The 14,937-nt window shown below is 57.8% G+C and overlaps 1 protein-coding gene across 2 annotated transcripts in view; it reads left to right on the top strand.

Moving 5' to 3' along the window:
- Positions 1-1,034: 1,034 nt before the first annotated feature.
- FAM163B (family with sequence similarity 163 member B) overlaps positions 1,035-14,937 on the top strand; it is a 28,164-nt gene continuing 14,261 nt past the window's right edge. Inside the window, exon 1 of one of the 2 annotated variants that reach the window (XM_077851297.1) lies at positions 1,035-1,211. The gene's annotated coding sequence lies outside the window, so the exon portion shown is untranslated. Of the gene's footprint in view, positions 1,212-1,518; positions 1,816-14,937 lie in introns of those variants that run through there. The other variant, XM_077851296.1, reaches the window with a different exon arrangement.

The raw sequence follows: 14,937 nt of genomic DNA on the forward strand, positions 1-14,937 counted from the left end.
CTCCCCAATCCTCACCTGCAAAGTGAGGGCAATAGCACTGTCTTTCTCCCTGGATTGTCGTGAAGATTTCAACAAGACAATGCAGACAATGTGTTTATCCTTGTGTCTGGGGTGTACTGAGCACATAATAAGTGATGTTTATCATGAAATAAAGTGCCTGGTAGAAGCAGGTACTGAGCACAGTTAATTAGTGCATCAAGCACCATCACCGATCCCCTAGGAAAAGAAGCAGGTGACGTTTAATTATCCCATTTGGAAGGGACAGAGGTGCTCATAGGGGCAGGCACCAGCTCTTTCCATTACTGAAGAGCAACGAGGTACCTGCCCGATTTGCCGTAAGGAAATGCTCCCGGGTCAAAATGGCTTGGACAGCTTTGGGAAATCGGGCAGTGCCCGTGCCTAGGGGACCGGCGCGGGCAAGGCAGCAGGCTGGACATGTGGGGCCTGTTTGGGCTCTAAGAAGTACTCACCCTCTCGGTCCTGTGGTGTGACTCTGAGCACATTGCTTACTGTAAGGCGGGCATGGCCTCCAAGCAAGTCACTTGGTTCCCTCTATATGTCCTCGGTATTCTCATCTTGAGGATGGGAGTGAAGTAACAGGTTCTTCCTATCAGGTTATAGCCTCTTCTAAAGAGCTCAAGAGTCAAAAAAGCACACATTCATATTATGCTTCCAACGTGCCAGGCATGGTTCTCAGTGCTTTGCATACTCTAGCTAATGTTTGAGTCCAGTAGTCAGTGGTTTCAGCCTCCTCCTGAGTATCTGTCTGCAGGGATGGAGGTCACTCACTGCCCCGTGGAGCACTTCGGGTAGAGGGACCCTATGTCAGGAAGGAAGCAGCCCCATCTGTTTGTTCTGCTTCTCATGCAGCCGTTGGTCCTAGCTCTGCCCTTTGGTCCCAGGGAAGACGTCTGCTCCCTTCCTCTAGGGATGCCCTGAGAGATGGGAAGGCAGCTACCAGGCCCCAAACCCCCGGCCAGCCCAGAGTGGGACAAGCACCGCCCTTCCTCTCATTGGCTGGGTGGTTGCTCCCCAGGAAATGGAAACAAACCATCCCAGAGGCCAGAGTCAGCTGCGCACTCATTGTGTGCCCTGGACGTCCTCCCTGCTCTGCCTCTAGCCCGACCCTCCAGGCGCCGCTATGGCCCATTGCAAAGATGAGAACCAGAGAGATTCCTGGCTGAGGAACTTGCCCCAAGGTCGCCCTGTGGGTAAGCAGCAGCGGCTTCAGCCTGACTCCCAATCCCAACGCTGTGGAAACGGGGAGCGCCGGAAAGCAGGCAAAGAGCCACGGGAGCCCCCGCGGGGCGCGGGGCGGGGGCGGGGGCGGGGGCGGGGGCGCCCCCCGGAGGGCGGGCGGGCGGGAGGTCACGCGGCCTGGGCCCCAGGCGGGAGCCGTCAGCACCGGGGACAGCTCCCGAATCGCTCCCGCAGCCCCCGACGGCGGCGCGCGCGGGGCTGGCGGCGCGCTCCCCACCGGCTCGGCCGCGCGCCCTCCCGCCAGCGCGCGCCCCGCGCCCGGGACTGGGCTGGAGCCGCGCGTGCCGCTCGCAGGGAGCCATCCTGCGCGTCCCGAGCCGCGGCCGCAGCCGGAGCTGGCAGGGGGCTCCTGCCCGGCACGCAGTCGCCTCCCGCGGGCCTCCGGGCCTCCGCAGCGCCAGCCTCGCCCGCCCGGCCCCAGCAGGCGCCGCAGCCCGTGGCCTGGGCAGGAGCGGCCCCGCCAGCTGCGCCCTGCCCGGGACGCACGCCGGACCGCCCCGTCACGTGCGCCCAAGTCCTCGGCCGGCCGGGGCAGCGCCGTTCCCATGGTTCAAGGTAAGGGCCGAGCGGCCGGGCGGGCGCGGGGCGCGGGGCGCGGGGCGCGGGGCCGAGGGCGCCGAGGACTCAGGCAGGGAAGCCCGGTTCGGTGCCCCCCTGGGCTGGAGCGCCCACTGCAGCCGGCCCGGCAGGCGGAGCCGGGTCCCTGCCCCACGCAGCTGCCCGGCCACACCACCTGTCCCATCTTGAGGTGCCCTGGAAGTGCGCCCCTGGGGAGGAGGCTGTGGGCTGCGGACGAGGACCCAGGCAGGCGGCCAGGGCCAGAGGGAGGCGGGGGACCCACTGTGTCAAAGGGCACCTGGTCTCTCTCTCGGCCTGGGCATGAAGGAAATCGGGAAGAGAAAGTTTCCTAGAGGAGCTTGGCCTCCATTCCTTCTGGTGCCCGGAGCTGACACCTTTCATTGACTGAGGCTTGCCTGCTAGCAGACACCTGCTGGGCACAATTCACCCAACACCCATGACGAAGGGGTCATTGGCCCTATTTGACAGATGGGGAGACTGAGGCTTGGGGAAGTTTGGTCACTTGTCCAAGGTCACACAGCCAGTAAGTGGTAGAGCTGACCTCCAACACCCCATCCCATGGGTCACTGCTGCCAGCCTCACATGTACCTTTGTCTGTTTGGAATCTCAGCTTAAATGGAGGCAAGGAGTACCAGATTGGCATTTGGGTTTTCCTAGCCAGGAATAAAAGGACTCTCTCCAAACATCAAAAACCCAGGAGATTGCCTGTGCACCTTCCTGGCCCTGCCACCTCATCCCCCAGTGTCCAGTACTCCCAAACCCAGGGACTACGTGGATACAGAGTCCTGCCCTTGTGCATCTCAAGGCAGCCCCCGTGACGCTGGGACAAGGACCTCAAAGGTCAAGTTCATTGACCCTTCTCCAGGGAGCATCCCACAGGCCTCAGCCCCCACACACCCTACCTTCCCATTCCTCAGGAAACTGGAGCTCAGGAGAGCCAGAGGGGACAACCTGCCAGCCTTCCCCCAGCAGCCCCCTCAACTCAGGCCAGGCCAACCTCTTGGTTGGGGGTGGGGGGGAGGACTTCCAGACCCAATGGAACTTCCAACCCCAGAAAGTTCTGACTTGCCAGGACAGCATCCCTCCCCCTCTGCTGATATCACTGAGGATACAGCCTAGGTGACCGGGGCTCTTCTTACCTAAGCAGGTGGTCCAAGCAATTCCTGGGCCCAGGGGAGGGGTTGACTTGAGTCCCTCATGCACAGATTGCAAGCTTCCTCAAGAGCTTGGGTGCTGGGAACTAGTGACATATTCATCTTGCTCCTGAGACTGGGGCTCAGGCAATGTGGGGTTTTGTTCATTTTTTTCATTTGGCAGTGGCTCCTGGGCACCTGCATGACAGGGTGAAAAAACCAGGGCGATCCTTGCGCCCCAGATCCTCCTGACTTCTGGCCTCCCTGCCATCTGAATTCCCAGTGGGGCTCCCTGGTCCAGATTCACTTGGAAGGCTTGGAACCGGTCTCCTGAAGGGTTTGGTGGTGTGGGAAGGACCCGCAGGCTCTCTCAGCCTGGGTACCCTCGGGGTGCATGGGGATGGCAGCGTGGGGAGCTCTGGGGAGCATCAGCTGGTCTTTCTGGAGCTCACTGGCACTCTCTGCTGAGAGAGCTGGCCTATGAAAGTGTCGCAGCTTCTCCACCCTGGCCTCTCCAGGGGAGAGGGGAGGGCATCCACCACAGAGCCCCTCCCAGCCTCCGAGGCTTCAAGCTCCCAGACGCACATTGCTTACACCAGCACAATGTTCAAACATGAGGAAGGCGCTCAGGGAAAGGATGGGCACTGCTGAGGGGACCAAGACTTATCTGTCCCGTTCAGTCCACCTTTCCAGGTGACCTTGGACAAGTCACTCTCCTTCTGTAGACCTTGGTCTGTCAGCTGTGAAATGATGGGGCGGCTCATGGTAGGTCCCAGATGGGCCATTACCACTCTGTTCATCTAAGCCCCAGACTAAGCCGGTGAGGCTAGGAGGAGCTGCAGTATGGAGGGAGCACAGAAGGGTTTTGAAATCTCCAGGCAAACCTGAGCCCAAGCCCCCCCACACTCCAGGGATCACCCCACTCTTGCATGTTTGGGGCCCGCTCTAAGTCGCCGACTGCTGGTGCTGGTGCTGGGTGAGCCATATGGTCGGGCCAGCCTGGAGGCTACAGCAGGGCCCCCTTCCCGCAGGGAGGCCCCTGGGCCTGCTCCATAGAGCGATAGCAGAGAGATCCAGTGAGGAATGATTACAGTGCTCAGAAGGGGTGAGGGAGCAGGCGGGGCTGCGGGAGAGTTATTACATCTCTGTAAATTGCGTCTGACTCTGGGCAGGAGGCTCGCACAGTGGCACCAGGGCCGCTGTCCTGTCCTCCCGGGAGCTCCTGGCCCAGCCACTCTCCAAAGTGGCAAGTCTGTATCTGTATCTTACTGTACACCAGTAAGAGGCGGTTTGTGGGGTGGAGAGAGTGGATTCTGGGCTACCTTGGGCAAATCACTCGGCTTCCTCATGTGCAAAACTGCTGCCTTCCCCGCCAGCACACGGCAGCGCCTGAGAAACCGGGCCTGCCCGGGGCGGGCATTGGATGCCCTGAATCTCTTCCCGGGGTCTGCTCCACAGAGGCTGGGGCCACTGGGGGCTTCTCAGCCTGGCCACAGACTCCTCCTGGCACCACTTTTCCTTGCGGTGTCTCGATCCCTTTGGATTTGCTCCAAAGGGGATTTGACGAGCCTGGCCTCTTGAGTGTTTGCCAGCGCCTCTCCTTCTTCCCCTGCTGAGCGGAGAGGCTCCTGGGTGCGGGTGCACTTGTTTCTCTTCTCAAAGCTCTTTCTTCCCTTTGGAAGTAGAGCCCCTCCCTGAACAGGCTTGGTCCCACCCCCCTGGCTGGGGCTGTCTAGGATGCTGGGGAGCCTGGGGGGCTGTGGGAGGAATTCTAGGGGCTCTCACCCCCTTGTCCCAGGGGGAGGGGGATTTGCAGCAAAAGCCCCGAGCTAACACGGAGGTTTGCTTCCAAGTCTGGTGTTGCTGCTTCCTGGCTGTGGGACCTGCTGGGCTCTGAAATGGGGACTGTGGCCCCTACCTCCCAGGGACTGTGGCCCCTACTTCCCAGGGGTCCTGCAGGATTAAACAAACAATCCTGGTGAGGGTCCTGGGCCTTCCCGAGTCGGGGAGCAAGGAGGAGGTCAGATAAGGTAAGGCTGTAAGCCCTGCTCCGGGGGTAGGTTTCTCCAGGGGCCCAGAGAAACCACAGGCACTATGAGCCTGGGAGGGACACAGCCATATCTGGCCTCTAGAGGATGTCCTTGGGCTGCAGCATGAAGGATAGCCTGGAGAGTGAGGCTGGAGGCAGGAAGGCTCTGGAGGAGAGTCCTGCCCCCAGCCCGAAGGGAAACGATGGAGGCCTGGACCAGGAGAGTAAGAAGTGGGCAGGAACAGCCATCCTATGGAGGAGGGGCACTGGGAAGGCCCAAGACTGAGCAAATAGTGGTCCTGGAGCACCCTTCTCCCGAATGGGGCCGGGCCAGAGACCTGGGCATAGTCTGACACGCAGGACAGGCCAGTGCAAACGGTAAGGGCAGTGAGGATGAAGCCCTGGGCGCCCCGAAGAGGACCTTCTGCTCCAGCAGCACAGTGTTGAGGTGCCCATCACACCCTGGCTCCGTGTTACCACCCGTCCTCTGCACATGGTCCCTGCCCCCCTTGAGGGGTTTCCATGAGGGTTGACCCTGGCTGCATCTCCAGGTTACTATGCCGTCCCTCTCTGCCCTGTCCATGCTCAGCTTTCCCAGGCAGAGGTGGAAGGAGCCTGGGCCGCTCAGGAGGCCCACGTGGAGGCTGGTCAGGGGCCCAGGCGGTGGCCCTACTACAAGCCAGGCTCCCAGGGCTACAGCCGCATCCACTCATTCCCTGGCCACAAGTGGTGGTGTGGTTGAGTGGATGAGAGCAAGGCCACTGCGGCTGACCAGAGCCGTGTTTCTGCCCAAGCTGTGCATCCCTAGTAAAGTGACTTAGCTTCTCTGGGCCTTGGGTTCTACTGTGGGTGATAATATTAACTTCTACCTCATAGAATGGGCCAGATTACGTCCCAGCTGGCTGACTGGGGAGAGGAGTCCAGGCATGCTGAGCGCTAGCAGAAACCTCTCTTCCAGGCCAGGCCCACCCCCAGGGCAGCCCCCAGAGTGACCTCAGGGCAGACTGGCCTTGAGGCCACCCTGGCTCCCTGACCACCGCCTGAATCTGGGTTCTCTCCGCCCCTAAATCCACCGTTTCTGCAAAGCAGCGACCAGGCCACAGCAGTGGCAGGGGTGGCCCCTTGGGGCTCCCAGGCTGGCCCTGGCCTGTGGGGCTCTCTGCTGGGCCCGGTCCTTGAAGAACAATCCTCCCTCGTGTTATTATTATTGTTGTTGTTCATCATCATTTGCTGTACTTTGTCGTGCGCCCCATACGCGCTTACACTCGGAGCAGGACCACCCCAGTGTGTCCGCGACGGGAGCACCGGGAGCGTGGGTTCTCAGACCCCCTCCAGACTTTCTGTTTTAACAGGCTCCCCGGGTGATTCCTATGCTCAGTGAAGTTGGAGACACACTGTTCCAGAAAACATGCTGTTCACCAAAACAGAAAGCCAACTCCACCCGCGGAAAGCCACCGCGGGTGACTGTCTCTCCTCCAAGCCACGCGTGTTTTTAGCTGATGTATGTTAAATTTTAACACATGGAAGGAAGGGATTTTTTTAAACAAAGTACATTTATGCTGGGGCTCAAAGAAAAATCCGTTTGTTTGTTTTTCATGAAGTAAAAGCCCCCAGGCGTCCCCGCGGTGACCCACGCCTGTCCCCAGCCTCGGCACCTTCCAGTCGTTTGTGTGCCGGCCACCTGGGCATCATCGAGGGCTCCTTGGCCCGTCTGGATCCTCTCCCTGTGTCGGCACCCATCTTCTCATCCGCGCACCTGGCCCCGCATTAGTAAGCCGGCGTGCCGGGCGTCCCGGGTTTTTGCTTGTGCTGTGGAGTGTTATTGATTTGTTTCCTGGTATGATCCCAACAGGAGAGGATCTCATGGTGGAAGGGGCCTGGGGGTGGTGGTGTGCGCACATGAATAGGATGAGAGGGCACAGGCAGCTCTTGATGGATGATAACACAGGTGTGAGGCCAGCCAGCATTCCAGATTCGGAGGAAGATAGTTCCATGGGCCTGAGCAGTCAGGGAGGGCTTCCTGGAGGTGGAACTTGAACTCAGCCCTGAAGGAGGAGTATGGAGTGGGAGGAGGAGGAGATGGGGCATTTCTGCCATCATGGGGATGTGGGACACCTGCCTGTTGACTTGGGCTGATCCTCAGTGACTCAAAGATACCCCGACTTTCTCCAGCAATCTACTCCCTGGGGTTAGGGGGTAGGGGGGTCCAGCTGGCCACTTCCTGACAGCGTCATCGGCTTTGAGCCTCCAGTCTGTTGTGACTGAGGCCGGCTTTCCCCGACCTCACCCCCTCTCCTCCTCTGGCCTCTCTGCCACGTCCTGGTTTGCTGCAGACAAGTGAGGGGCCCGCGGCCGAGCCCCCACCCCTGCCATGGCCCAGCCTCAACTCCAGGGCACCGGGCGTCTTTGGCTTTGTGCTTCCTGCCAGCACGTCCCCCTAGCGTCGGCTCAGGTTATTTTGCCCAACCACTGGGACCGCTGGGAGCAGGGATGGGGGCTGCTGGGCTGGCTCTGGGACCGTAGGGGTGCGTGTCCTGGGGTGGAGGCAGAGGCTGGGAAGCATCATTAGTGTGTCCCTGACACATGGGGTGTTGGGGGGAAGAGGGGGCTTGCCTCGCTGTGTCTGAATGTCACATTTCTTCCCTGTTTTCCCAATTCTTCCACTTGCTGTTGGTGAATGCACTTTACTTGGTACTTTTGGGAAACCTTCTTCAAGCAGACGTGCTCATTTCTCAGATTCCAGGGCAAGCACCTGGTCCGGACGCCCCTTCTCTCTGCAGGGTACCCCCCCCCCGCCACCCCCACACTGCTCCCAGAGCCCAGCAGACCCTGCTGGCTTAGAGAAGGACCCACAGTTAGAACCGGGACCCGCGTCTCTTTTGCCATCAGGGTCTCCTCTCGAAATGTTGCAAAACCGGCAGTGGCTTTGAGGGGCTTGATTCTGGGATACAATGATCCATTTTGGGTGTGAGGGAGGACAGTGAAAAAGTCTAATATTTGGCAGAAGAACAGCAGCTTCTTGGTAACATTGTCAAATCGTGAGCTTCTGGTATTTACCTGTGTTTAGAGTTTGTTTGGTTCAAACATTCATTATGCAGAAGGCTCCTGGCTCTGGGCGAACCCATTTGCGAAATTAAAAATATAGTCAACTTTAATTTTACCTTCATGGAACTTCCCACACGAGAGTTTCCTCTAATTACTAAACAGATTTCTATTTCAACAAGAAAATGTTTGCTTTACAACGCAGCGTCTTACATAATCACTTTGGGGGGGTGATTTTGTTGCCACTGGCTGTCTCGTTTTTCCCCTGTGTACCCTCTTCTCCCCAGAACTATCCCCATCCTAGAACAGGAGGGGCAGGAGGGAGGCGTGGGAGCAGGTGGGCAGGAGTCCGACACAGCTGCAGACCCTACAGGATGCTGCGAACAGGTGCAAGGGTTAGGACCCCCCAGCTCAGCCCAAACCCCAGTGCAGGCTTGCCCCAGCGGGTGAGCTGAGATGCATCATTGAATCAGTCTGTGCCCTAGTTTCCTGGCCCATAGAAACGAGGTGGTCATACCCCTCTTGCAGGGTGGTGGTGAGGATTCTTCGTCCCCCATGTAAGAGCCTGGACACCTGGTAGGAGCATGACCAGGGAGCCTGGTGCTGGATTTGGGGGGTCTCTGAGCATGTGGGAGGCAGGGCCTGTTGCATGGTACTTGTGGTGAAACTCAGGTTCCCTGTCACTGGGGGCAGCTGGGGGTTGGTACCCCGTGTCGGTCCCGTCACAGCTGAGGGCAGACCCCAGACCTTTGCCATAGCCCAGATGTGCCACAGACCCTCCTCACTGGCCCGTCTGCCCCGCTGTGCTCCCATGTGTTGGCTTACTTCCCACTCTGGAGCACACCCTGAACCTTCCTTCCTGGGGGTCCTCCCGCCTACACCCCTCTCTGCCCGAAAGATCTCTCCTGGCTGCAGTGGGGGGAGGTCTTGGCGTCCATGGAGTGCTTCAGGATCGCATCCCTGACCCCACGTCACCTCCCTGGAGGTCAGCCCCATGGCACACACCCTCGGACCCGCTGTTACCCTGGCTCTGTGGGTCTTCCCGACTGGTCTCCATCTGTACCCAGGACGGGGAGCACCTGTTGATGCTGTTCATCAGGGAGCCCAGTGCAGTGCCCGGCCCGGTGCCTGACACATAGATAGGAGCTCTCAGTAGAAAGCTGTCAGACGGCTGGAAGCTTTTGGGCCGTTCTGAGGCCCAGCCTTGTCTGCCAGGGGCTGTACTGGCCTCTCCCTGGACTGAGACACCCCACATTTAGAGCCACAGATATCTCTTTTCCCATCAGGAGCTCCACTCCAAACACTCAGAACCTCCTCAAGGAGGAGGGGGCTCAGAGTGTTCCAGAAACGGGAGTAAGCCAGCATGCCCAGAGCATGGCCAGCTGCAAAGCAGTTTGGGGGGTCAGCGGGGTCTGCCCCGTGTGATACCGCTCCTTTTCGAGCTGCAAGGATGTGGTGGTCGGGGGCAGTTCCGGGGCTGGCAGGGCTCCCTCGTCGGCCTCAGCTCCCGGCCAGGGCTCTGGGGTTCATGCTGCCATTCTTCATTGACAACAACTACCGTTAAAAAAAAAAAAAATCACTTAATCTGTAAGACGCGCTCTTTCAACAACACGCCTACACTCACTGAAAAATGGCTGAGCCCGGTTTTCTTACAAGGGAAAGTTGATGTAAAACAGATTGCTTCAGGCAGGGTCTCTGCAGAAGCCCGGGCCACCAAAGATTGCTCCGGGTGGCAGAGGTGCCCTGAGAGGTTCCTGATGGAGCCACTGAGTTAGCCACGGTGCAGAGGTGCCCGGTGCCAACCTGGCCGGGAACTGCAGCAGGTCAACGAGGAAATGGGTGGGCAGGGGGTTGGGCAGAGGGTTGACAGCTGCCCTTGGAGGCCTCTGCCCCCAGGATGGTAGGTGCACCGACAGGTGGACCTCCTGGGGGCCCTGGCAGCTTGTACTTGGAGAGAACTTGAGGTGACCCCCCATGGAAGAACGCGAAGCCTGGGCCGTGGTCAGGAGCCAGAGGTGGTGTCCCCCTCTCCCTCAGCCACTCAGGTTGACCCTCTTGGATGAACTGCCATCTCCAGAGGGGGAGAAAAGCTCTGTTAGGGTTCACTGAGCAGGTGATAAGACTGGGTAACACTCAAAGTCCCTTCCAATCTAAGGGGGACAGTGGGGGACTCTCAGATTCTAAGCGTTGTGATTCAGATGTTCTGATTCCCTGAGCCATGCGACTGTAGGTTTCTGGGAGTCCCCATCCCACCGCCTCAGCTTGACCTCTCTTCCCAGGCCGCAGTGGTCCTCTGTCCACCCCCCTGCCCACCCATCCCACTAGAGACCCTGCCTGGAGCCCCAGCGCAGAGGGTGGGCCTGCCTTGAATGAGCTGCACTGACCTCAGGCAAAGGCAGGGACCCAGGGTCTCTCTAGCAGGTGCCAGGTGCCCTGGAAGGACATCTGAACTCAAAGGGGAGTGCCAGCCAGGGCCAGTGGCTGCCACAGGCCCCCCACCCGCCGGCTGCTGGGGCATGCAGCCAGTCCCTCTGGAACCACCAGGTCAGTAGACTCATCTTTGTCTGGGCTCACCTGTTGTTTCTTCATCATCAGTACCACACACACGCACACACACACATGCAGATATGCATGCACACGTACATGCATGCACAGGTACATGTGGACACGTGCCATATACATGCACACACACGTGTATTTATTCAGGGATAGCAAAGAAAAAACTGCCATTCGAGACGTGCAAGCTACAGCAAAACCATAGGTTAAGTCCCAAATTGCAATTCCCAGTATATATATATACACATATTCCCAAATATACCCATTTTGCTGGTGAAATAACTGGCTCTTTTATTTTTAAGGTTAGCAGTGTCACACACAGACACACACGTGCACACACAGAGCTCTGGGATGAGGAGGGGGCAGCTCCCGAATTCAGCAGTGCAAGGCTGGGCCTGGCTCCTCCACCGGTGTGGGACTGTCCTGGCTGCGGCAGCAATTTCAGGGCAGCCCCGCTGTTCACTTCGAAGGCCCCCTTCCCCGAAAGACCCCGGCTGTGAGTAAGGATAAGGACTCCTGTCTTCCTAACTCACAGGGCTGCTCTCGGGGTAAACACTGTGCCTGAACCCCGCCCCCCCAATCTTAAACAGCAGGGAACTGTCAAGACACAGGTGTATTCTAGGTAGCCTCCGGATCCGTCCTGAGGAGGGGGGGGGGGGGAGCCCCACGGTTCTCACTCACTCCCTCCTTCACTCCTTCACTACCAGGCGCCTGGCTTGCCCAAATACCCTAACCTGGTGGGTTAAGGAGAGCCCACCTCGTTACCCCAGTGCATGCAGCATAGACCGTGCCCATGGAAACTGTGGAAACCCTGTGAACGCTAGGACGCGTATGTGTGTATTTGCTTTGTTGTTTTTAAAGACCTTATTTGGATTTCTCTTTTGCTTTTGCCCTCCTGTGGGGATAGGGGAGGTGAATACAAGGCACCAGGTTGTCCTACAGAACATGCCTCGCACTTCCCACCCCCTACACTCAATCTGCAGGGCCCGGGTCCAGGAAATTGGGGTTCCCTGTAGGGAGAGCCCCCGAAGAATGAAGAACGCTGCTCCCTCCACTGGGCCTCCCCCCAAAACAAGCCAGATTCCACCCAGTCCCCAATGAACAGAGTCCTTCGCCCTAACTCCCCAACCTGTGCCCAGCTTGGGCTGCTGGAGACCCAGACCCAGTGAGAAAATAAGAATCTTCCAGCAACAGACCTGAGCGGTGCTCCCTGGCCAGGAGGGGGACTTCATAGTCAAGAAGAAGAGACGGTGCTCATGCTACTCTTTATTTCATCTTAATTTCAGAGAGATCTTTGCTGGATAGAAGATTCTAGGTTGGTGTGTTTTCCCCACTGTTAAACCCACCGCCCGCCGTCTCTCACCGCCACATCCGTGAACGGCTCTCCCACTTTGTTCCTCACATGCCTTTGTCACTTCCTTCCATTTCGACGTCATCGCTGGTTCTAGACAATTTTATCAAAGCATTTCTTCCATGTTCCTGACGTTTCTGGTTTGTGGAGTGTTGCAGATCTGAGTTTCCACCGGCGTTTCTTCTTGTGGGTCGTCTGTCTGCACGTCTTCTAGTGGGGACGCGGGTCCCCTGTGGGCCCCAGACGCTCTCCATGCCTCCCGAACCCCTGCTCCTCGCTTGGGTTTGTCTCTCTGTGGTTTCATTTTGGGTGGTTTCTCCCCACCACTGTCTCCAAGCCCACTTCTCCGTAGCATCTAATCTGACATGAATCCCGTCCCGTGTGGTTGTCATCGGAACTGGAGCTTTTTTTTAATCTCTAGAGATGTGGTTTGGTTCTTTCTAACATTCTCTTTCTTTCTTTCTTTCTTTCTTTCTTTCTTTCTTTCTTTCTTTCTTTCTTTCTCTTTCTTTCTTTTTTTAAGATATTATTTATTTGTTCATGAGAGGCACATAGAGAGAGGCAGAGACACAGGCAGAGGGAGAAACAGGCTCCATGCGGGGAGCCCAATGTGGGTCTCGATCCCAGGACTCCAGGATCACGCCCTGAGCCAAAGGCAGAGGCTCAACTGCTGAGCCACCCAGGCACTCCTCATCTGTGTTTCTACCTGATGTGCCCAACTTCTCCTCCCATGTTTGGACCACAGGGGTGACTGCCGTCAGAACTGCTTTAATGTCCTTGCCCCCTAATCCTATCATCTGTGCCATTTCTGGGTTCATTTCAATGCACTGACCTCCCTCCTCATGATGGGTCATATTGTGGGCTTTCCACTGGGAGTCTGGTGACCTTCCACCCGATGCCAAACGTTGGGAATTTTACCTCGTTGAGTGCCACACCCCAGTGCTTCTTTGCTGGCTCCGTTCTGGGATGTGGCTGTTATCTGCAAACAGTTTGATTCTTTCCTCTCTAGATTATAGGCTTCACTGGGCAGGACCAGAGCAGCATTCAGCACAGCCCCTCTGAGTTACGAGCTCCTCCTCCCATAGGTGGGAGCAGGAACTGTACCTGGACCTGTGTGAGTATCTAGCATCCTTTCCAATGGTTCTCTGTCTGACCTCAGGTGGGCTTGCACATCCCGAGGTGAGAATGAATGATCCAGAAAGCATTTCAGGAAGGAAAGGGCACAAGGAAAGGTGCAGCAGGCAGGAAGATGAGCACCAGCACTCCGTGAAGGCTGTTGGGTGGCAGACAGACCCTTCCTGCTGTGCAGCCAGGTCTCTGCTGACCCCCCACCCCCACCCCTACAACCCTGTGCCATTTGTTTCCTCCCTGCTGCTCTTATGCTTCAGCTCCCAGAGCCCACCTTGCTCTGCCTGCCTCTGGGCTTTTGCACTTGCTGTTTCAAAGGCGGGGACCGAGGGCAGAAACCAGGATGCTATCAGAACTTAATGAATATTTGCTGTCCCATTGTTGATAAGCTATAAATGCCAAGTGCATAGTGTGGACAGTGAGTGCTCTTAGATCCCAGAAGAGGGAGCCATATCCAGGGTCCGGAGAGCAGGAAAGACTTGCTCAAGTTGCATGCTGACTGATCGCCAGGGATTTCAGTACGCAGAATTGGAAAGGAGTTCAAGGCTCCCATGGAATGGCATCAGCAAAGTCTCAGAGGCAAGACCATGTGGCCTGTGCTCGGGGGAAGGCCCAGGGACAAACCTCTTAGCCAGATTGGTTTAAGAAGCATGGTGGGGTCAGCTAGTGCCAAGGTGAGGAAGTAAGTCAGGGACAAGCTTGGAGGGCCCAGATGCTGGATGTTTGGGGCCTAGACCTGGAGAGTCTCATGCAGGCCTGAGTTCCCAAGGGATGCTTGGCTGGAGTGCCCGGGGTGCCTACAAAGGAGAACGGGGTTCTGAAGGCGCAGACACGAGACATGACGGGAGAACAAACACAGTGCAGTCTGCATGCGGAGCCTCGTCTTGTTTAAAAAAAAAAAATGTCAGGGACTCCTGGGTGGCTCAGCGGTTAAACGTCTGCCTTTAGCTCAGGGAGTGATCCTGGGGTCCTGGGATTAAGTCCTGCATCGGGCTTCCCACAGGGAGCCTGCTTCTCCCTCTGCCTGTGTCTCTGCCTCTCTGCATCTCTCATGATAAATAAATAAAATCTTAAAAAAAAAATCGTCAAAATAATAGCTGTTAGGATACTGCTAGAAATGCCCCGGCCCTCCAGCCCCCGCCTCACCCTGTATGTCTGCAGTCATCTCTTGAGAGGCTCGTACTGAGCCCCTGGGGCTGGGTGCTGAGAGGGGCTGGGCCTCGGATTGCAGCAGAGGCGGCAATCATGAGCTTCTGAATGCACCCCCAGCGTGGCAAGCGGCATGGGGCGTCCACGGGGGTCTGTGTTCCCAGCCCAGCAGGCCTGGCTCCTGAGAAATCGGTAAAGAGGTTCAGGGTGTACAAAACGCAGTCCTGGTTCTGGTCCCCAACACCCCCAAGACCTTCACGTGTTTGGCCTGGGGTGCAGGTGGATGATGGGCTGCCCAGGGAGGCCAGGCTATCGCTGTCCTGGGAGGCTTGTTGAAGCATCGGTGGGTCTGGGAGGGATCTGGATTCTGGGTTCACCAGCTTCCCAGGTGACACTGGGATGCTCTGAGCAAAGAAGTCACAGGCCCGGGAGCTGATTGTCTGCAGGCTGCAAGGTGGTGGCTGAGGAGGGCAGAGGCAGCCCTCCCTCCCCCGGGGGCAGAGAGGTTGGTTCTCTGTTCTACAAGAGCTGAGCTCTCTGTGAGTGATGGGCAGCTGGCCTCTCCGCCTTCTGGAAGCCTTCGTGATTGCGGCACTGACCCTCTGCCCTGAGCTGCCTCATAAACGCTCACCACCCCTCATCTCAGTTCCCCCAGCATGGGACAGAGGGCGGAGTCCCACCACCACCACCCCAGCTCCTCCCCGGGCCCT

This window comes from Canis aureus, chromosome 16 (assembly GCF_053574225.1).
Source record: "Canis aureus isolate CA01 chromosome 16, VMU_Caureus_v.1.0, whole genome shotgun sequence".
Classification (NCBI taxonomy): Eukaryota; Metazoa; Chordata; class Mammalia; order Carnivora; family Canidae; genus Canis; species Canis aureus.